This window comes from Equus quagga, chromosome 4 (assembly GCF_021613505.1).
Source record: "Equus quagga isolate Etosha38 chromosome 4, UCLA_HA_Equagga_1.0, whole genome shotgun sequence".
NCBI classification, from domain to species: domain Eukaryota; kingdom Metazoa; phylum Chordata; class Mammalia; order Perissodactyla; family Equidae; genus Equus; species Equus quagga.
This window is the reverse complement of record NC_060270.1, coordinates 47,772,292-47,794,366: the sequence shown is the minus strand read 5'-3', so window position 1 is coordinate 47,794,366 and position 22,075 is coordinate 47,772,292. Positions and strand designations below refer to the sequence as shown.

At 40.0% G+C, this 22,075-nt stretch overlaps 1 protein-coding gene across 6 annotated transcripts in view; it reads left to right on the top strand.

Moving 5' to 3' along the window:
• Nucleotides 1-22,075, top strand: part of FNDC3B (fibronectin type III domain containing 3B) — a 331,748-nt gene that overhangs the window by 45,684 nt on the left and 263,989 nt on the right. The window lies entirely within an intron of this gene.

Sequence of the window (22,075 nt, the reverse complement as noted above, 5' to 3'; positions counted from 1 at the left end):
TCATGAGAGAGTACGATCTCATTATTTGTGTTGACACTGTTCTCCTAGGAATTATGTGATGCTTAAAACTATTAGCTTGTTCAGAAGGTATTAAATATCTTTACTCACTTAGCTAGCACTTTTAAGCTGTATAGGCAAAGGCCAAATAACATTCAGGGTTCTGGTTTAAGTGATAGAGAAATTAGCTTTCTTATGGACAGGAAAGACATTGAGAAGGAACTGACTTGTCATGGTGTTGAATTTCACAGTATTAGCTTTGAATAAATAGGATTTTCAATGTGCTGTGAGCTTTTTAAACTCACAGTGAGTAACTAATACCTATAGGACTTGGTAAAGTAAAAATTAGTTCAGAACAAATTATTTCTTTTACTAATTCTTCTTCCTGAGTTAAATACATGAATCAAGAATGTATGGAAACATCTGTTAGAATGTATCTTATAGGAGTTCAATATAAGATTAAGGACAAGATGTTTTACCACGGGATTTTCTTAAACCCTGGAAAAAACCAGTAAGAATTCATGAGGGATGAGGAAATTTCCTTAGTGAATGTTGGAAACAGGATGCGATGTGGCGCAGCTGTCTGCAGAGGTTTGGAGGGTTTCCCTGGGACCGTCAGTACTGAGTCCTCGGTTGATTGAAGGTAGGAGGTAGGTGGCAACACACCACCACACACAAGTTGAACGTCAGATTTAGTAAGCCCTCAGCACTATGGTGATTTTTGATCATAATTTCAATTGTAACGATATCTTAATTCCTTTGACAGAAGGATCTTGGAACATTAGAAAAAAAAAGATTCCAATAAGGCTCTCTTGTAGAGATCAAGGGCATGGAAGTTTGAAACTCTCTGTCCCCACTGATTATTTAAAGTTCTCTTGAATTCTTAGCCCAATTAGAAAGTTAGCCAAATATGCAAAACTGAATATCCAGTGATACACAGTGCCAAGCACGTAAGATACCCGGTAAATGTTTGTAGAACCAAGGGAATGAATTTCCAGATCTGTCAACTCACCTTTTTATGACTTCAATCACATGTATAATTTCAACCTGTATTATTCGTTTTTAGTCGTGCTCCGGTTGTGGTATCTGTCAGATGTGATGTCTGTCAAATGAGTTGAGTACGCATGCTTAATCCTAGTATCTTAATTGTTAGACGTTGCTTAAAATCTTTTCAGTCAGTTTTTGAATTCTCAGACATTAATATTGTCTCTGAAATGTTGAGTGAATTACAGGTGGAGACCAGAGACTTTGTCTCTACAGCTTGTCCAGCATCGGGTGTACCTCCTCTTCTGCTGCTGCAGTTTATTGGCTGAGAACTCTTGAGAAGGGGGGTCCTTCCACTGCTTTTTCTAACCAGTGGAAGGCAACTGTGTGATGTGGGTATCTTCCCTCCTTAATCTCAGACCTTGGCAGCCATCTCTCATCATCTCTGACTCGGGCAGTGAATCCTTCTCAACATTGCACTCCAGGCGACACTGACTCGATTGTAGTGGGCATGTGAGAAAAAACCCGGGCCCTCACCACACAGCAGTTGTTAGGGTGCTGGGGATGGACTTGTGCTTAGGAACACAGAAACAGTTCTTGGTGGAATCAGAATAACCCAGGTGTCCTGGTACTCCAAGGTGTAGTATTCGTTATTTATCACTGGATTTCTCTTGTAGTGGTATGGGGTTGTGAGAATAAACCGAAACTGTATCCTTACTTAGCGTCCAACTCACAAAACCAAAACCAAATCATTCTTTACCTTGTTTGATCGGATACTGAGGATAATATAGCTAATTTAATTTTTCAGCCCAATAATCTCTTCATTGGCTATGAAGAGTTTGGGAAATAATTTAGCAGAATAAGGCTGGGATTGAGCAACTTGGGAGAGAGAGTGGAATATAATAAAACTCTTCTGAAGTACTTGGGAAAGTATTTTTTTTTAAGTGGCACTTGTTAGAGGTACAAGTATGTCTTATCTGTGAAGTAGAGCAGGTAGGAGTTCCACTTGGTAATGCTGTTGAAAGTTTTAGCCACATTTAAATTTGTTGTTGCAGATGCTTCTTATATTTAGATGAGCCTGTCCTCAATTAATTTGAATTACCAAAGTTGTACTCTATATGATATTCAATGTGAAATGAGACAGTACAATCTGAAGAAGAGGTGGATATGTTCCGTTAATTTGCAAACATCTGAAAAAATATTAGAAATTACGGAAGTCATATTTCATAGAGTTAGAAGTGGGCATTATAGTATCAAGCACTCAGAATTTCCTAGTATTATAAAGAGTATATATATACTTTTATATATATACACACACATATGCATACTTATATATGTAGATACATGTATGTATATATATGTGTGTGTTTATGAATATTTATTTTGGAGCATCTTAATTTCAGTTTTATAAAGTTAAATTTGTCACTATAGTTGCTGGAAGAAATATAAGAATGCATATTTGGGGCTGGCCCTGTGGCCGGGTGGTTAAGTTCGCGCGCTCTGCTTCGGTGGCCCAGGGTTTCGCCAGTTCGAATCCTGGGCACAGACATGGCACTGCTCATCAGGCCACATTGAGGAGGCCTCCCACATACCACAACTAGAAGGACCCACAACTAAAAGTGGGTGGCTATGTACCGGGGGGCTTTGGGAGAAAAAGGAAAAATAAAATCTTAAACAAAAACCCCAAAAAATAGCTATAAAAAAAAAAGAATGCTTATTTGTACCTATAAAATATGGTACAAAAGTTATTAGCTTCTTCAGAAAGTTGGCTTTTATTAGTAGTAAATACCTTTTTTAATATACATTTTGTAGTCACTGAAGAAGCAGCGCCGTTTTCAGAGTTGTGTTGCCTCCAGTAATATTTCCAGAGTGCTCTGGCGTTTTACTGACCTTGCGTTGTGTGGATGGGTGGAGGGTTGGGGTGGAGGGCTGCAATGAATGGCTTTAGACGGTATCAGAGAATAAGATTATGGACTGATCACAAGATGGGCCCGTTATCTTTGTTCTTTCATGATCATGGAATGCACCTCTAGCCTTAACAACTTTTCTCTCAAGTGCATCATTACTGACAGAAAAACCAACACACATTGCAGGCCTTTTTGAAAGGGATTGCTACTGTCATCTTGGAAAAGAACAGCAAACCTCATATGTCAAACAAGCACTACAGAAATGACAGGTTTCCCCAAGCAAAAGATCTGCATAGTTACCTCAACAAACCTAGAAGTCTGTGAATAGACTGAAGCTAAAGAAGTGACTTCTTAAGTATTGAGGAATTCACCAAATGGTGAGCTCCTACCATATGCCAGACCCTACTCCTTTTAACAGGTACACTTTCAATTATTTACCTTCCTTGTGCATTAAGTAGGGGAGAATGTTGCACAAGACACATTATTTGGATGTATTAAGTGAATTGAATGGAGGAAAGACCACTTCCCTAGACTTTCTCTTGAGTTTCAGAGAGGCTCAAACTGTCAGACACGGAAGAAGGTCTGGCGCTCCAGCACCGTCATTTCACACTTGAGGATGGGAACGCCCAAAGAGTTCTCAGTAGGGCTCACTGTGAACTGGAGTTATCTTGAGGTAGCTTTAAGCAGCAGATGAGGCCTGGAAAGAACAGGCAGATGTTCTCAGAAAGAGGAGGAGAGAGAAGCAAGTCAGTGGTCGCGTGCTCCCTGGAGAGTCATGACACTGGTTAGAAGGGAGAGTTGTGTGGGCAGAGTAGGAAATACACTTATATTGGGAGGGTGGCTCTAGAAGATCTGTTTGGCCTGAGAAATGTTTTTGAGGTCCAGAATATCATATATAGTCTATAAAATATGGTGTTGGGAAAGATCTAAGGCGGTGTGAGCTTTAGTGTGTTTTGTGACTTTTCTGGGATACTCCGTGAAAATGCGCATCACCTGCCCTTGTTCAGAGGGGCGCTGTGCACGCCTCCCTCCAGCTTCTGATTTAGTAGCTCTGAGGTGGAATTGGGATCTGTGTTTTTGAACAGCTTTATTGAGTTATAATTTACATACTATACAGTTTAGTCTCTTAAGATATAAAACTCAGTCTGTATACTTTTTAGCATACTCACAGAGTTGTACAACTATCACCACTATCAAATTTTAGAACATTTTTGTATTTTCTCAAAGCAACCCTGTACTCCCTATTAGCAGTCTCTTCCCACCGTACCCCCACACGCAGCCAGTCCCAGGCAACTACCGCTCTACTTTCTGTCTCTCAAAATCTGCCTATTCTGGGCATTTCCTATAAAGGAAATCGTATACTATGTGGCTTTTCGTGACTGGCTTTTTTCGCTTAGCATAATATTTTCAAGATTTATCCATGTTGTAGCATGTATCACTACTTCATTTCTTTTTATTGCCAAATAATATTCCGTTATGTGGATATGTACCACATTTTATTTATTTATTCTAAAGTTGACAGATGATTGGATTGTTTCTCCTTTTTTTGCCATTATGAGTAATGCTGCTCTGAACATTTATGAGGAAACTACATTTCTAACCAGGCCCCCTGCTTAATTCTTTCGTGGTTGAGCCTGCTCCACACCTGGAGAAATGCTCACCTGAGTGGTGAGTGTGATGGTAGAGGTACTTCTCCCTTGGCGCCGAGTCCGTCATTCCCCCCATGAGTGCTTCTCTAGCCGCTGTGTGAAGAATCACTGGTTCCTGAGCGAGGGAGTACTGGCTTAGTGGAAGTGATGCTCCAGAAATGAATTATGTGGTCTGCGTGTGCAGGGTGGAGTGGACGGAAGGGAGCTGATAGGGAAACAGTGGCAGAAGTTGGTTCCAGACATTTCCAGAATCTAGAAGTGATTTGATTTAATGCCTGAGCTAGGGTGGAGCTGCTGGTGGTGGTGGTGGTAATGGAAAGGAGGGTCAGAGGTGATAGACTTTATCAAAGGAAGAATCTTTTCAATAGTGATAATTTAAGAATATTCAACAATTTATACTTTACACTGACTCAGACACAGTTCTGTCTACCTCTGACCTTATCTGTTCCTATCATCCTGGTACTCCAAATAAAGGTATTTTTACTGAGTATTTGACAGAGGAAATCCTGGGATAATTAACTGAAGGATATAGTATAATAAAACACTGCTGGGTAATGATATTTTGAAGCCTCTGGTCTATTAGGGATGCTTAGATATTGTACAAGTCCCAGTCAAAACTGAACTTTTCAGGGTTCCTTTTTAGACTTAGGATTCTACAAAATATCTTGAAACTGAAAATAGCTTCTAGCAGGTTCCTCACTGCCGCTGCTGGTCCACCCAGCTGTGCCTAGAGTGAAGGGGGAACCACACCTGCGAGCGAGCTCCTTCTCAGTTTTGGAAGGTGGGGCTGTCTCAGTCTGTGACCCACATCAGGAAGTCATAGAGGTGTGTTTTGTATAATAGCGTTGGTATTCACCAGATGCTCATTATCCATTTCTCCTCTTTCCATTTAGATTATTTGACAGATAGGCTGAGGTTGCCCTTCAGATGCTGTGTTCTGTATACTTTTTTCCCCTAACAAAAGCATCATAAAAAAAATGAGAACATGTTGATAAAAAATTCTTCATCCTGTCTACCTCACCGTGATCACTGTGAACACTGGTGTATATTCTGTTTTTTTCCTATGTGAAAAATAAACATTCCTACTTTTGCACAAATAAGACTGCAGCGTAAACCTTCTATTTGTTAACTTTTTATTCCCTTATGTTGTTAGTTCCTTGTAAACAGTGTGTTAACAGCTCTTCCTTTGTTAGCAGATTGATTTCTACTGCATTTAAAATCGCTGCGTAGCCATCCACTGTATGGATGAGAGGCTGCCAACTTTTCACATTTGATGCTGTGATATGTGTCTTCATACTTTGTACTATCTTAAGTCACTTCATTCACTTTGCCAGTCTGGTTCTCTGTTAATAATTTTACTGGCAGCAATACACCCAGATGCTCAGGGCTAAGTCTTTTGGGGCAAAGTGCCGTCAACCTTAATTTCTGGTATTTACATTCTGCTGACAGGATAGGTAGAAGGCAGTTTTAGAAACAGTTAACATAAAACATCCTCCAGCTCTTAGGGGGTAGAGCATAAGGCTTTACTTTTTAGCAACTTATATACATGTAAAAAGAAACAAAGAATTGAATTTATGGTAATTTGTGAGGACCATTCACTTCATAATTCTATTTAAATACTTCCACACAAGATAAGAGTGTTATGTCATTATAACCTGATACTAGATAGAAAGACATTATGCCTCTGAGGGTGCACATTGGGCATATTGGATGCTAAGGGGATATCATGCTTTTCCTCGTTCCCTATCTTTCTGCAAAGGTCAAGGACCCCAGGAGATTTTGCCACCTTCTCTGAATATGTGACTTAGGAACCAGTTCACGCTTATTTTTTAAAGAAGTCAGTGTCATTGTCATAATCATGAAATATCAAAAATAGAGGGGCCGGCCGGGTGGCACAGTGGTTAAGTTCGCACATTCTGCTTCAGCGGCCCAGGGTTCACCAGTTCGCATCCTGGGTTCCGACATGGCACCACTTGGCAAGCCATCCTGTGGTAGGCGTCCCACATATAAAGTAGGGGAAGATGGGCATGGATGTTAGCTCAGGGCCAGTCTCCCTCAGCAAAAAGAGGAGGATTGGCAGCAGATGTTAGCTCAGGGCTAATCTTCCTCCAAAAAAAAAAAGAATACAAAATAGGTGGGTTGATCTGTACGATGTAAACTGTAGCCTCTAACTTTATAGATTTCACATGGATAGAAAAAATTGAAACAACACATCACCATTTTAACAGTGGATGTTTCTGGGTGATGTGATTGTGAATAATTGAAACTTTCTTCCTGCTTTTCTGTATTTCTAGATTCCACGAGTGAACATGTATTATGTGTTATAATATATGGGGATATGGGAATAGAAATATGGGACAAATATTTTTAGAAGGTTTCAGTGAGGGAGGGTTGGGTGGAGAGCCCACAAAGATGGCAGTGGGCGGCCACTTTTCCACTGAGGAGGAGTCCTGCCAGCCCTGAGGGAACTCTCTTGACACCACCCTGTACAGATTTTTTCAAGTCTTTTGTGCTAGTTAGGGACTAGCATAGTTAGCACAGCTAAGTATGTATGTAACAGATTTCTATTATTAGTTTATCTTTGCTCAGAGTCTCATTTGACTGACAGAGAGTTCTCCACCCTAAAAATTTGATTTATTTTGGCAGTTGGAAGAGGATTTTTGGGAGTGCTTGTTATCTAAAATAAGTAAGGCTGGGGAACCTGCCTTTCCCTTTTCAAAAATTGTTTGGGTTGGTCCTAAGTGAGCGTGCCTCATCTACGGATTACTCAGCCAGCGTGGCCTGAGGGCTGGTTTCGTACTTGTTACCAACTCTATTACTTAACCACAGAGGTCCTTCCATTGTTGTGTCCACAGTCAGGGCTGAAGGGTGTAAACTCGTTCTGTGAGGCCTGGATAAAACCATATCCTTTGGGTCTTTATGTTGGGCAGTGGTTTGGAAGTGTTTCATCACAAAAATTTAAACAGTCACGTGGTGCAAAGTAAGTTGAATTTTATGGGTTTTTAAAAGTTTTATCATTCTAAAAATTATGCTCATTGTAGGATACTTTAAAAAATATAATAAGCGCAGATGAAAAAATATAGCTCACTCATTTCTTTATCCATAGGTTAACCATTGTTCACATTTTGGTTCTATTTCATTTCAGTCTTTTAAACAATTATATGTACTGTATACTCTGTGTATAGTTCACTGAACATTGTGAGGTGAGCATTTTCCTGTGAGATTTCTGGTTTGCTTTTTCTATATTGCAAAAGTGACTTGCTGAAGCTGGTGAGTGGTATTCTTTATGGTTGGCATGGGTGCAGCTCCCTTTATCTTACAGTGGCTGCCTTAAGTATTAGACTTCCAATAAACCTTTGAGACGTGTGTGTTAATTGTGATATTCTTTGTTGCTATTCTCGAATTGATAGATTATTAGAGCTGGCAGGGACCTTGATCACGGAATCCAGTCCTTTAATTAGAGAAATGAGAAAAATAAGCCAGAGAGTTGCCCTTTGCCCATATCATTAACTTATTTAATGGCCTAAAAATATTACTGTAGGAAGCAGCTGTTCCCTCTCTTTTGCAGGTTGAGAAACTGGGGTATTGAGAATTTCAGTGAACACATTTTTGAAAGAACCAGCTTGTATTTTTTTATATGCTCAAGTAGAGAGGGAAAAGTCAAACCAGTTTTAGTATTGAATTGAAAAAAACCTATTTATTAATTGCGTTTTCCAGCCACTACTTGATTGATTTGATGGCGTGTGTGAGTGGTCACCATTATCTTTATTTCCTCACGTATTTGTGCAGGAGTCATTATTGATGTGATGCTGGCAATGCATCTTCTCTTTGAGGAGTTAAAATATTTTTTTGCTTTGCATTTACAGAAAACAGTTAGTATTTAAGGGATCATAATTTGCAGTGGAGGTAATGAAGTGACTTTGAAGTTTTGATTTTTAAAATTGCATATTCAATACTAACACCTTTCCCTTGGCTTTGAAAAGCAATGGCTTCTTTGAAGTATTTTCCAGTCTAAGGAAAAAAAAAATCATGGGTTTGCAATGTTTTTTGTTTTTGTTTTTTTTCCAGCGAAGTGATGGTGCTGAGAAATTAGCTAGGAAAATGAAATGGAATTGTCGACACTTTCCCTTTCACCTTGGGAAGAACTCAGGGGAGTGGTTGTGGACAAAATTAGCTTTGTTGACCCTGAAGTGTAGGCAGTTAGGGCCTGTGAACGTGGCATTTGCAGTGGCTCACCGCCCGCTGCCTTGGGAAGTTCTCTCTGGAACAGCCAGAGGTGCTCTTAGCAAGGCCGGCTTCCTGTGTGAGTACCTATTGTGGAGCCCTCGGTTGAATGGGAGGCTGGTAAGAAGTGCTTTCCCACCAGCACACAATGCCGCCTCTCGGCAATGTAAATACACATTCCGCTCGGGGTCAGGCTGATGGGGACTGGCCAGAATGCCCTTGCAAAGAAGGATATTTTGGAGTTCCATGTATTTATAGTGGCCAGTGGAAAATTAATATGCCTGTTAAACCTATTTTTAAAAATAAAAAGGAAGTCTCTTATCTGACAGTGTTTGCTGAATGCAAATCAATTAGCTGTGGGGTATTTTGATTTTGCTAGTTTGTTGCTGTAGGAAATGAATTTCACCTTCTCACTCCCCTGTTCTGTCCTTATTTGAAACTTGAGCTTCTTGTTTTAAGAGTTCTCCTTATGCCTCGGACAACTCCTTTTGAGTTCTTTGATGAAAGATATAATGGGCTGTGGCAAAAGAAAATAAATTAGTGACCCTAGAAAATACTAGATCAAGTCATCTCCGAATTTAGAGTGGGCCTCATTGAGCAGTAAATGAAGGTCTAGAGAGCAGAGCAGATAAGATTCTTACTTGGGAATGGAACACAAAATTATTTGTCTTTGTTTCCTTGGAGTTGATCATTTGTTTTGAATCCAGGGTATGAGTCTGATTACAAGAGACATTGAACAGAGTCCCATCTAATGGGCCTGGATTTATCGGAGTCAGGTCCCACGCTGTCCCTGAGCTCTGTTTTGCTGACAGTCCCAGCAGAAGAGTACCTGACCCCCAACATCCATTTTCTTATCCCACCAGCCTGCTGCTCTTACTTCCTTCACGATTTCACCAAATGAATTTGTTTCACCAAAGTGCTTTAAAGAGTATACCATAAAGTCCTGGGGAGAGAGGTGCATGCTAGAATCTGGATGCCTCTTCATTCAGATTCATTTGTTCTTTGTTCAGACCCTGTCGGGTGAATTGTGGATGTACAGAGCACAGAATAGGGACAGCAGTATTTGCCTGCTAGAAAGTAAATGTAAAATTTTCTCATGTTTTTACATCTCTGCTGCTTTCGTGTGGAACAGTGGTTCTCACAGTGTGGTGTGGGGGACTCTTGGGCGTTCCTGAGACCCTTTTGTGGGGCTCATGAGGTCATGACTATTAATAATGCTAAAATGTTATTTGTCTTTTTCAGTGAGGTCGTAACGATTAATAATCTGAAATGTTATTTGTCTTTTTCATTCTCGTACTTCTGAGTTCTTCAGTCACATTAAATGAAAATCTTTTTTGTACCTTTCACACAAGGAGAAATAGGAATGAATTGTAGAACGTGCCTTTCGTATCAGAGTTGAATTTTAAAATTATTTTTCGGAAAGATTTTAAAGCTGTTAATGGACTCCTTAAATTTAGAATTTGTATGATTTCAGCACAAAAGAGTGTCTTATACAGAGCAGAACCTAAGTAAGTATTCATTAAATAAATGAATTCAGCCCCCTTACATTTTCCTAACAAATTATATTAATGTAATTAGTGATGTCATCATTATTCACAGGGAGTGTTTAGAATATAGGCAAGCAGCATGCTTTCAAACATTTTGATTCATGTATCTGCATATCAACCATGTATACACCAATTAGCAGTTTCTTTCATTAAAACATCTCCTTAATGCTCCATGGTATGTGAATTTTTTTTTTCTTGAAAGAGAATGTTTTTTCTAAAGAATTCTATATTTTTGTGTTTTCAAAAATGTGAGTCTGAATTAGTGATTTGATTGCATACATATCTCATATTACAATTTTATCATAATGGGCTCCTCTGAAATAGCGAATAAATGGCCCCATTACATGATGCGTCATTGCACCTGCTATTTGTTTCCGTGTAAGTGTCATTTCATGTGAATTTTCTGTTTCAGTACCTTATAAGTTCTAAGGAACACCTGGTATTTGCTTTGTGTCAGTCACATTAAGTGAAATAACAAAGCTGCTTGTGAGGATGTCATCAATTGTAATGATTCTTCAAGAAATAACTTGTTTTTAAAAAACATGCTTATTATACACTTATTTTCAGTGTATCATATACTATTCTCATTGATTCCCACCTCCCTCCCCTAGTGGGGTGGAGGAAAGAATCAGATAATCTTTTGAAAAAAATGGTTGAACCAACATCTCTAATTAGTAGTGAAATGTCAGAAATCTTTGAAATACATATTTAAGTATAAATCGGATAAAACATCAGTGGTTCATAATAATACAGATTATTTTCCTTATGATGACTGTTTTATAACATCTATCAGTTAAACAAAACTGAGTTTGTAAAATAAACATGATTGAATTCTATATGAGCTAATTAAAGAAATAATTTTAGTATCCTGACTAATCAGAAATGAAGATTGAGGCAGGGGCAGGTTTTGAAGACAGATTCATCTTCTGGAACACTTAAGACTAGAAAAGAGGCCGCAGCTGGGAAACCAAATTTAGACATTGGGGCTTATCTCAGATGAAAGGTTTCATAGAGCGTGGAGGTCTGTTGACTTTGGTTGGTTTCATCAGAAGTGTCCAGTGTGGATTTGGTTTTAGTTATCAAGTATAGCATTCCACTGGAATGCTGTTTAACCTCATGCCTCTATTTCTAGAATCCTAGAATCCTAGTCCAGTGCCTGGCATGTAGTGGGTGCCTGATAAATATTTGGTAAAACAATGGATGATTCTCTTTGTTCATGTCCTCTTGTTTGGTGCTGTTTTAGAAGGTACCTTTCAGCTAAGTTCTTTTGGGATATTGAAAATCATACTCTTGAAACCTTTTGTACCAAGACCTTGTTGTCACAGTCACCTTAGTTTACTACGCTGCCCTCCTTTGTGAAGGAATTTTGCTTTTGTGTTTAATCACATCTCATTAAAAATCACCATGCAGTTCATAACTTTAGTAGTTTATAATTTGGTTTCTGCTGGATTTTTTTTCTCCCTAATTTTTAACCATGTAGACCACATGATGATACAGTGGATTTGCTTAACCTTCCTGAAGCTACTTTGAAAAGTGTTTTAAAAATCCTTACCTCTGTATCTTGGTAAGGATGTACCCAAAACTCACAGCTGCTGCCTTTGTGTAGGGGAACTGGGGATTGGATGCGAGGGAAATGTGCTTTTGTTGGTTGTCTTTGAAAGTTACCTTTTGAATTTTGTGCTATGCGCGTGTTTTATCTAATTTTTGAAACTCACTAACCTATGAATTTTTCATCAGCTCTCCCATTTCTGTTTTGTTGCCAGATTCTTAGACGGTATAATCAGCTCGCTAAGAGAGCATTGTCTTCTTATCATCGCTTTCTATCTGAGTCTTCTTGGGCAGATTACTTAACCTTTCTCAGTCTTAGTTGCTACATCTTTAAAAGGGGAACACCACCTACTTCACATGGATGTTGGAGGCTAGATAAGAATTAATGTGCAAATACTTCAACGTGCCTTTGCCCCACCAGGCTGAAGTAACAGCTTCGGAGTTCTTCCTCCAAACCTTTCTCAGAAAGCAGTCGTTTAGTGCTTGCAACACATTTTTCCCCCTAAATAAAGGGTGTTATGCGTGGCTGTTAGGTACCCAAGTGGTTGCACAAATGTGAGTTTAATTCATAATAGAGCTCTAAAAACAGAATGATGAAATACATTTTGGATTTTGTTAAAGGGGAATCTCGAAGTCATGTTAAAGCACCAGTATTACATACAAAGAAGCTGAGACGCAGAGAGCCTATGCAGGAACACCTGGGACCACAGCCCTGAGAAGCAGTAGGAGCTGTCAGAGTGCTGGGGGGGTCCTGGGAAGGTGGTAGTGCCGAGGGCTGGGGAAGGAGCGAGCTTCTGGTATTAGGAAGGGAGGCACATCTTCTGACTTCCCATCTCTTCTCCTACCACCTTCCCAGGCAGCTTGAAGCTAGATTGGTGGGGAGGTAGGAGGTCCTAGACCTAGAGGGAGCTTTAGAAGTGACCTTTTCCATTCTTGGATTATAGTTTTCTAGACTTTTCTCTCAACATCCTATAGAAGGATATAAAGAAACAGCCATGAAAGTCCAAATTTCACGGAAATAGTATTTTCAGTTATTCTCACCCTCAGATAAAGTATGTGGCAAAGTTAGCTTGGATACGTGTGAAAATAAGGGCTCATAGCTTTGGAATGTTTCCTTGTAAATGCTAGACTGTCATCCTTGGGATGTCAGCAAGGGATGAGAGATTTATTGTGCCAAGGGTACTGGAGTCTAGATGTTCTGTTAAAAATATCTAATTATGTCTGCAAACTTAAACACTTTTTTTTTTTTTTTTTGGTGAGGAAGATTGTCACTGAGCTAACATCTGTGACAGTCCTCCTCTGTTTTGTATGTGGGATGCTGCCACAGCATGGCTCGATGAGAAATGTGTAGGTCTGCCCTGGGATCTGAACCTGCGAACCCTGGGCTGCCGGAGCAGAGCATGCGACCTTAATCACCATGCCACTGGGCCAGCCCCTAAACACCATTTAAAAACAACAAACAAAGCAAACAAACCCTTGGTTAGTAAACTTTTTTTGTAGATGGACCCATTCTCCCTTTTATTAATATTTGCAGAACTGAGCTGTTATTTGTGTGTGGATGTGGATCTGAGGTCCAGATATTGTGTATATACAGTGATGTAATTTTTTTCCTTTAGTTTTTATGTTTCCTTAAAGATTTGGGGCATATTGGGGGGCTATGGAAGCGACCTCTGTATATTCATGGAGTTATGAAAGCAGCCTCAGATTACATATAATGTTTACATATCAACCTTAGATACGTAGATTTTTTTTCTCTGTCAGCAAATAGTGCCTTCCTGATAGAGTAGTTTTGAGTTCAGACATGACTATGCTTTGCCATTTAAGCAAAGCCAAATTAAAAAGAAAAAAGCATCCATGTATTCTTGAAGGCAGGGCCTGTACATAAGACTGCTTGGCGTCCCTCCTTGCTCTCTGGAGCACAATTCTTTTTCTTTTTTTTTTTTTTTCACAATTCTTTTTTATTTATTGCTTGAACCATTTATCATTATTTATTTTAATCCAGAGTGGTGGTGGTGGTTCTAATCTAAAAAACTCCATTTCAGAGGATTTCTCTGTGGATTCAACATTGCCACCTAAATCTCCTATGTTTATAATTGGATGCAAAAAGCAAGAATGTTTTTAAGGTTAAGAACTTTTTCAGACAACTGTGATTTAACTTCAGTAATGAACCCGTATCAGACAAGAAGACAAATTCCAGACTATTTGTGCCTCAACCAACCAGCTGGCTGCATACCTGCAGGTCCTGCTCATGTCTCGAGAGGTTTTTCTGCGTGAGCAGTTACACCGCTCCTCCTTTCATTCAAGTGGCAAGCCGTGGCAAGAGTCCTCCGTCACAGCTGTGTAGAACTCAGCTGTAAAATTAGATTTCATTGGCATAAAAACGCAGCGATTACCATCACTATTTGTTCAATATATTCTTTTTTCAACGTTTGACTTAGATTCTTGCCCTCTCTTATGCAGAAGGCTCAGGTTTACTCCTACAAGTAAGAGAAATGAACAGGTTTTTAGAGTTTGAGGAAACCTGTTTTTAGCTTTAGTTTAATCTGTACTAGGCAAGCAGGGGAGGCCTTGGTGTTTGAAACAGTCTGTTCAGAGCAGAAAGGAACCTTAAAGGCTAATCTATAACCTTGTCATTTGTTGAAGAAGAAGTTAAGTTCTCAGGTTCAGAGCTAATGATTGGCAAACCCCGGATTAGAACTCCGATTTTCCAATACCAGTCCTGAAGTCTCTACTATAGTGCTTTTTTTTTTTTTTTTTAACCCATAGCATACTGGTCCTTAGAGCTGTTTTGAGTGGAGGGGCTGTGAAAACTTCTAATAAAAATCCTTACTCCTGCTTAATATCCTTTTTTTGCACAATTTAACTTGATTTTCAGAAAAGCGAAGGAGAGTGTTTGCCTGAACCAAGTACCTTTCCTCGTGGTTTCCCAAAGTGTACTGGAGAGATGAGTGCAAGGAAAAGCACTGAAACCACCCCCAGCTTTTTCATGTCCAATGGCAGTGCCCCACATCAGCTTCATAAATGGCCACGTGCTAATTCCACACGTTGAGAGCCAGGGCCACAGGCACTGGGTTAGTGGTGTTTGCAGGAGGAGGGGAAGCCCTGCTCTTCCAGCTTCGGGGGCGGGGGTGGTGAAGACAGGCAGGTGTGTGTTGATGGATGAGCAGGTTTTTCTCAGTTTCCGAGGTAAAGAAGAGTGCAGTGTTTTTATTTTATTTTAATCCTTTTTTTCTTTCTCTTGATGCTGTTGGTGTTTCCATCGTTATTATCAGAAAGCTGTTTCTGGTTTTGCTCTGAAGGCTGGAACTGTTTTAAGAGTTTCTAGGTCTTGACATAAGGGTTTTACCTTTCAAAACTGGCATGGGGCAGGAAGGAGAGAGGTTTTTCTGGTGAGGAAAATAAAATAGTGATGATACTTTGACATTCCACTAACTGTTTTCTTTTTTTCTTCTCTCTCTCCATCTCTTTCCCTCCTTTCCTCTTTGTCTTTCTAAAGCTTGCTAATAGAGCTTAGAAGGGAAGACCACACATTAGGAAGTTGTCAGTCCTTGTGACTGAGGGCATATATACATAAAGGCCACCTGTATGGGGGCTGGGTGCGTGAAAGCAGTTTTTCTTTCTTTTTTCTGTTCTATATGATTCTCTGTCAAATTTTGACTGTTTTAGATTTTTCTTTTTTTGCTACAGCCATGGCACAAACAAGTATAAATCAGCTGCACAAATGTTTGTCATAATAAATTTTTATTAGGCTTAGGTTTTATATTGGAACCCCTTTAGAAACTTATCACTCACAAAACATTAACTGTTTGATAGTTATATTGTTTGAAAAGAGAATACCGTAATTTCTTAGTAACCTCTCAAATCTCGCTGCCTCAGACACGGCACTGCAAAACAACTCCTGTTTCCTGTGATTCGGTTAAAGTCTATCAAATTGTCATTTTGACTACTGATGTTGTTTTTCTCACCTTATTGAATGGGGTGGGGGGTGGAGTTTGTTTATTGCCATTATACAAATGGCCAGAACATTTTTCTAATATGTTGGTGACGATTTTCTGAAACCTGGCCCACAATACATTCTCACTATTAGAAGTCAATTGGTATCTTTTAATCGAAACGGACACTTTTTTGAAATCTGAATCAAGCTATGATTTTACTAATGTGCTCACGACAATATTTTTCTCAGACTGAAGGAAGAACAGGTAGTAAGCAAAATGTTTACATGCTCTTTAGATTATGTGAAAGTGATTGGTTAATGTACATTTTATTGGAAAATATACAGCTTTATGGAATTGCAGTTCATTTGAGTGGTATGAATTCTGAAGATTATTTATTAGATTTTTTACTTCATTGCTATATACGTCTCTGTAGTTGGTGGATTTCCATCCATTTCCTGTTCATCAAACCCATTTGGTTTCTGAAAGGGCATTTTGAATTGCAGAATGAAAGCAAAAAGTAAAAACTGATCATGTTCATTTTTTTTATATTGAGGTATAATTGACATACAAGTGCTTTCTTAGTATTACTTAATATTGCATTACTTAATGTTGGCATTTACTTTTTAAACACTTCCCTGGGATAGTTTAGAAGGCAATCAAAAGCCCCATCAGGGTGTAGGGAAGTGAGCCTGGGAGCCTGAGCCTCAGCGCTGCTCCAGAGCTCTGCGTCCAGCCGGGCCGGCTCATTTGGCTCTGATGGTTAGACTTTGTTCCTTCTGCTGTTACGTTTCTTTTTCTCTTGTCATCTGAAACTAATTTGCGTACTGTACTGTTAACTCACATCTTGAATTAATGTAAGGAAGTTTGGGTCATCGGCCCACGGAGTGAGGACCAGGACATTTTGTTACTAATTTGAAGGCCAGGTTCACAGACTTAAAACTCTCCCACCAGTGATTAGGGCTTTGGTTTCTTCGAGTTAGAAACTCTTCCTAATATATAATTGCTTTCTCTGGCCTTTGGAAATGGATCTGCGGTTCTCTCCTGAGAATCAGGTTTTTCACAAAATTGGCCAGTATGTTTCTTAGTATAGGCTGGGGCCAAAATACCATGGCAAACCTTTTTAGACTTGGAGTGGGGGAAGCAAAATAAGAGGAAAAATTAATGAGCCAGTAGCCTAGAGTAATGTAAAAACTGAAGACCCTTTGTAATAGTCTTTTAGAATGAGGTGTTCTGTAGAGGCTTTGGGGGTTTATTTGGACAGAGTTAAATGTCTTACTAACAGTGAGGATCTGTCCGTTCGGTTTTTCAGAGTGCCCAGCCCCCACTGCGTTAGCGCAGGAGTTCTTGGTAATGTTGGGCCTTCCTAGCAGGTAACAGACATAATAAACGGCTTGCCCTCTTAGGGGAGAGGGAAGTTAACCACAGTGCTCACGTGGCATCCTCTCCCTGTCAACCAAAAGAATGGAACTGACTGTGCATGAAGCACTTGTGGTTTCAGTGTTAGGATGTGTGGTTAGGGGGAGAGGTTGTGACGGCCTGTGGTTGTTACCAAATTCTTTGAAATGGAGGTATGGGTAAGAACAAAATGAGGAATAGGAGTGAAATCTTGGAGCTCTGTGTGGGGAAAAAAAAGTTCAGAGGGTTAGAAAAAAGCATTGTAGTAGAGATCATCTATTGTCTATTTGTTTATTCTGATTAGTTTTGCAACACAGTTCTTCATTTGTAAAGAAGAGTGGTCTAAAGAATGCATTCATTGCAAGAACTCTGTTGTGTGTGAGGGGGACAGTGTGGATGTGGTACAGCCTTGAGTGAAACGCGGGAGTTCTGTGATAGATTTGGCCGGCTCAGAGACACATCTGTCTAGGGGTGAAGGAACCAAGACCTGGAAAATGAGTGTTTTGTCAGGGTGATTTCTCATGAGGCTTTCTGACGGAATGAAAAACAGTTACAGCTCAGTTATCCAGAGATTCCACATCGGGCCCACTCGGCTTCCCTCAGAACTGACAGTCAACAAGTGGTCAACGAAGATGGTGCAAGGGACAGGCGGGAGCTTCTGAGACCCCACAGAGACTGTCCCTCTCTCTCTCTGTGTGTATCACTAACAATCTGGCTTCCCAGCCCCAGGGAGACGTAAGACAGCAAATTTAGGATATAGCCCTTAGATTTGTGGGAGTGTGTTTGGTTTGTGGTACTGTTGAATGAGGAACAGAGAAAAAAACCCCACAAATTGAACCTAAAAACTCGAAGTTGCGGTGAATTTCTCTGGATATGTAAGGTCAAAATGCTTCAATAACTCTCTAGTACATGACCTCGTGACTGAACATGGCATTGTTGTAAACAGTGACCCTACATCCCTAAGACAAAATAAAGTTGTGGCCAGCCTTCTCTATAAGGAAGTAAGAAAATGGGTAATTTCCATCCACAATCACTACAAATAAAGTAAGTTTTTGATCCTTAAAGTTAACTGGATAGTAAGCCTTCCACATTCATTGCTCCATCTTTTAATTCCATTTAAAAAGTTTTGTCGGCTTTCTTAGGTATGTCACGTGCTCTGGGTCTCTTCAAAGCGGTGGGGTTGAGGCACACCTGTTGACATTGAGTGCCTGTGTAGTTTTGTCTGGGTTACCAGTCAAAACAGAGGAGCCTCACTTTTTGGAGAGCTGTCACCATTAAATGGTTGATGCATGGCAAACCTTCCCAAGGCTCCTGGCCCCGCTTAACCTTATTTCACTGTCAGTGGTTAGGGCGGAGTGGTTTTCCCTGTCTGTAAACTGAATATTTGACTTTCCATTGGTATTTGGAAAACTTGTTACTTTTTCCCTCCTCTTCACTAGGAATAACCAAAAAGATACAAGTATGTATCCTAAGTCTTATGTCTTGCATCTGTGGTTTTCTTTTGTAATTCTCCTTCTTGCCTTTTCTCTTGTCCTTTTTACAGTCCGTGGCACTAAATTGTTCTTTTTCCGTGATAATTTAAGGACAGGTTGGCAAGCAGTGGCCGTGTTAAATAGCTGGGCATTATCTTGCCTAGAGATAAACTACTGCTTTTTCTATATGTCACTGGCATTCCAGGCAGCTAGGAGTATCCTCTGTATGTGCGTGCAGCACAGAAATGGGCATTTAAGCCCTGTTGGCTGCGTGTACCACCCCATCCAGGTGAATCTCTTCCCCTGTATTCCAGTCAGAATACAGTCTAGTTTCCCTTTGGTGAAGCACTGAGGGATTAGAAAACAGGCTTTGGATTTTAGCAGGCTGGTGGCCTAGGAAACAGAGGAGCAACAACTTTGGTTATGAGAAGTGAGACTCTCTGGCAAGGTTCACAGTGGCTTTTATTCACTTTATTCATTCTTCCCTTTTTCTCCATGGTTAAAGGTGTGGTCGTTGGCATTAGGAGTGTGTGATGTTTATCAGGTCCCACTGTGTGCCTGCGGTCTACGTATAGCTGACTTTTTCGGACGTACTGTTTCCCCGTGTCCTCCTCCCTTGCTCCCCTCCAAGTAATCTGCAGTAACCACTGCATATCTGTGAGGTGGATAATCCATCATCTAGTAGGAAAAAAAGAATAGGATTCAAGCACTTTTTTCTTTATGGAATAGCTGCATTACCCAAAGTTTCCTTATAGTTTTCAAAAGCGAATACAGATATCTCTTTGTGCTAGTGGACTTGGTTTCTTTGGGGGTTTTTGGAACCCTGTTTGGGTCCCTGTACTCTCCCGTCCAACATCTATAAGACCTTTGTGGGTCTGGGAGCCTGTCCTCTTATCCCACTCTCGCATAACCTGGAGTTTAACTCTCTAATTTGGACTTGACGCCTGTGCTGAAAGGTGCTCCCAGCAGGGCTGGATTGCTGTGTCTGGTTGGTAGCAGGTCTTATTGTCGAATACGACGCCAACCAGAAGGTCTCTTAAATTGGAATTGTCAGTATTAGACCTAATGTGGGTGTTGAGACATTCTGTGGTTTTAGGGACAGGGGACCAGAAATGCTCGGATTCTACCCAAGATCACAATGATCTTCTCCAGCAGTGCTTGCCCTCCCTTCCCCCAACACACACAAGAAACAATGACACATAGGAACAAAATAGTACTGATAATTGGATTTAGTTTCAAACCCCAATGTTGAAAACTTCACGTAGCTCTGAGGGTTGGACCATGTGGAACATGAAAAGCTTCAGCCCAAAGCAGGTCCTGACTAAGGGCCTCCGTCTCGCCCCCTGCCCACCTCCCAAACCTGTATCATTATTTACTGTACTCTGGCCTCGTAGAAGGACCTAGAGGCGGAAAGGACCTAGGGGCAGGCCCTGAAGTCAGTTTACTCCTGCTGCCTTATTGGGTGAAAAAAGAGAGAGCGGGTTCTATCCTTAGGCTTGTCTGTGGGACGACCAGGACTGTCCCCTGTGGGAGAGGCGCCCACTGTCTCAGGAGAGAAGAGAAGACAGAGCCACAAGTGGCACCATCACCTCACCAGCAAGTGCCTTGGAACTCTTCTTTGGGGAGGAGTGAGGAAAAGGTGGAAGTGAGCATGGGGTGCTTTGTCACCCCTAGATGTTTTATCTTTAGACCCCTAATGTAAATTACTGCCCTGTTTATTCAACCTGCCATTTTGAAGAAACATTAAATAAAACATTGTGCTTTTAAGAAATAAGCTTGTGTAATATCATCAATCTGAGGAAAGCCAGCTATTCTTTCCTGATGCACTATAGTAGGATTATGTGTATTAGAAATAAAATTGAAATGGACATCAGTACTTCCTTGTTTAACCTCCTCTAAACAGCGATGTTATGATAGTGTCAATGGAATCATCTTAGTTAATTTTATTGTGGGAGAATCTGTTTCCTACTTCAGAATAAACTATTGGGCTTTGGGTTTTGTACTTTATTTGCTTAGGAACAGAGTAATTGCCTCATAAAACAGCACGATGGTACTATTAACACTGAATTATAAGACCTGTTATTATGGAAAGTGCTTCCCTAGTTGGGACAAGACTTCGTTGTTTGGTGCTTAAAATAATTAGTTTCTCCAAATGGGGTTATAATGAATAGTGTAAAATTTTACTTATTTAAAATAAAAAAGTTTACAATCTCTTGGGTGGCTTTTATGCATCATTTAATACTTCCAGGGAAGGAGTTTCTTTTGGGTGAGATCTGCGGGGAGGGAGGTTTATTTAATGTTCAGAACGGAGGTGTTTAAGAATGAGAAGAAATATTTTATTTCTGCCACACTTTTGTGAGATAAATTTGAGACAAAGGGTTGAGACGTTAAAGGGTTTGCCTCCGTGTTTTGCCTGATTTGGATATGGCGTATTAAAGGATTCATTGACCGATTACCCTTGAATTGGAAATTTTGGGGGATTTTACTATGAATGATAAATTTAACTGACCCATACAGTGATTTGTTTCTGAACTGACCTAAAGTAGTGTGCATGTGTGTATTTGCTTATTCTTTGTGCTGTTAAACTTTTTGTGGCATAAATTTTAGGCATAAGTGAAGGATATGTAAATATTTCTTAAAGAACAAGTTATAATTCTGAATAGGAATTTATTATTTTCCTGCTGTGAATACTGAAAATTAAGATATTGGTGGCAAGTACCGTTATGGAACGAAAGTGAGCTTTGTGTTGTTTTGAACGTGCATGAAAGTCATGTATTCTGTGAAAACAGTGAAATCTGCCTTTCATCCCGATTCTGCACAAGGTGCCGTTGGTACTCTCTCAAGATGTGCACAAGTGATAAAGATATAAATATGCAGCAGGTTAAATTCAATTCAAGGAAATGATGAGAGAGAGATAATTAGAACATGGTTAATTACCAAATTAATGGCAAGGTCAGAAATTGCAGCAATTGCACTATAGGTAGTTAACCTTTGTTTACTTGTTTGGATCAACTGCCTCTGAACAGTGTTTTGATCCTAATGAGGGGGAAGACTGTTTGTGTAGATCATTCTCTTTTTCCTTGTTTTCTGTAGTTACCTTAGAATGATACCACCAGTTTTTCTTTGACACTTTACCTTCTCAAAATATTGTCTCATTTTATCCTCAGAAAGATCCCTGGAGTAGGGTAGTTACTATTATTCATACATTTTTTAAATTTTCAACTAAGCAACAGCATCAAGGCATGGGAGGTCGTGTTCACATGGCTGCCTGGAGACCCCAGGTCTGTGGTCTCCCGTCTGGGCTGCTTCCTTCCTTTTGCTCTCCCTGCCTCAGGGCCTAACACAATCGTACCACACTCTCTGCTTGGAATAATTTGAGTTTCAGATGACCTCATGACAGTGCACTTAAATTGCTGA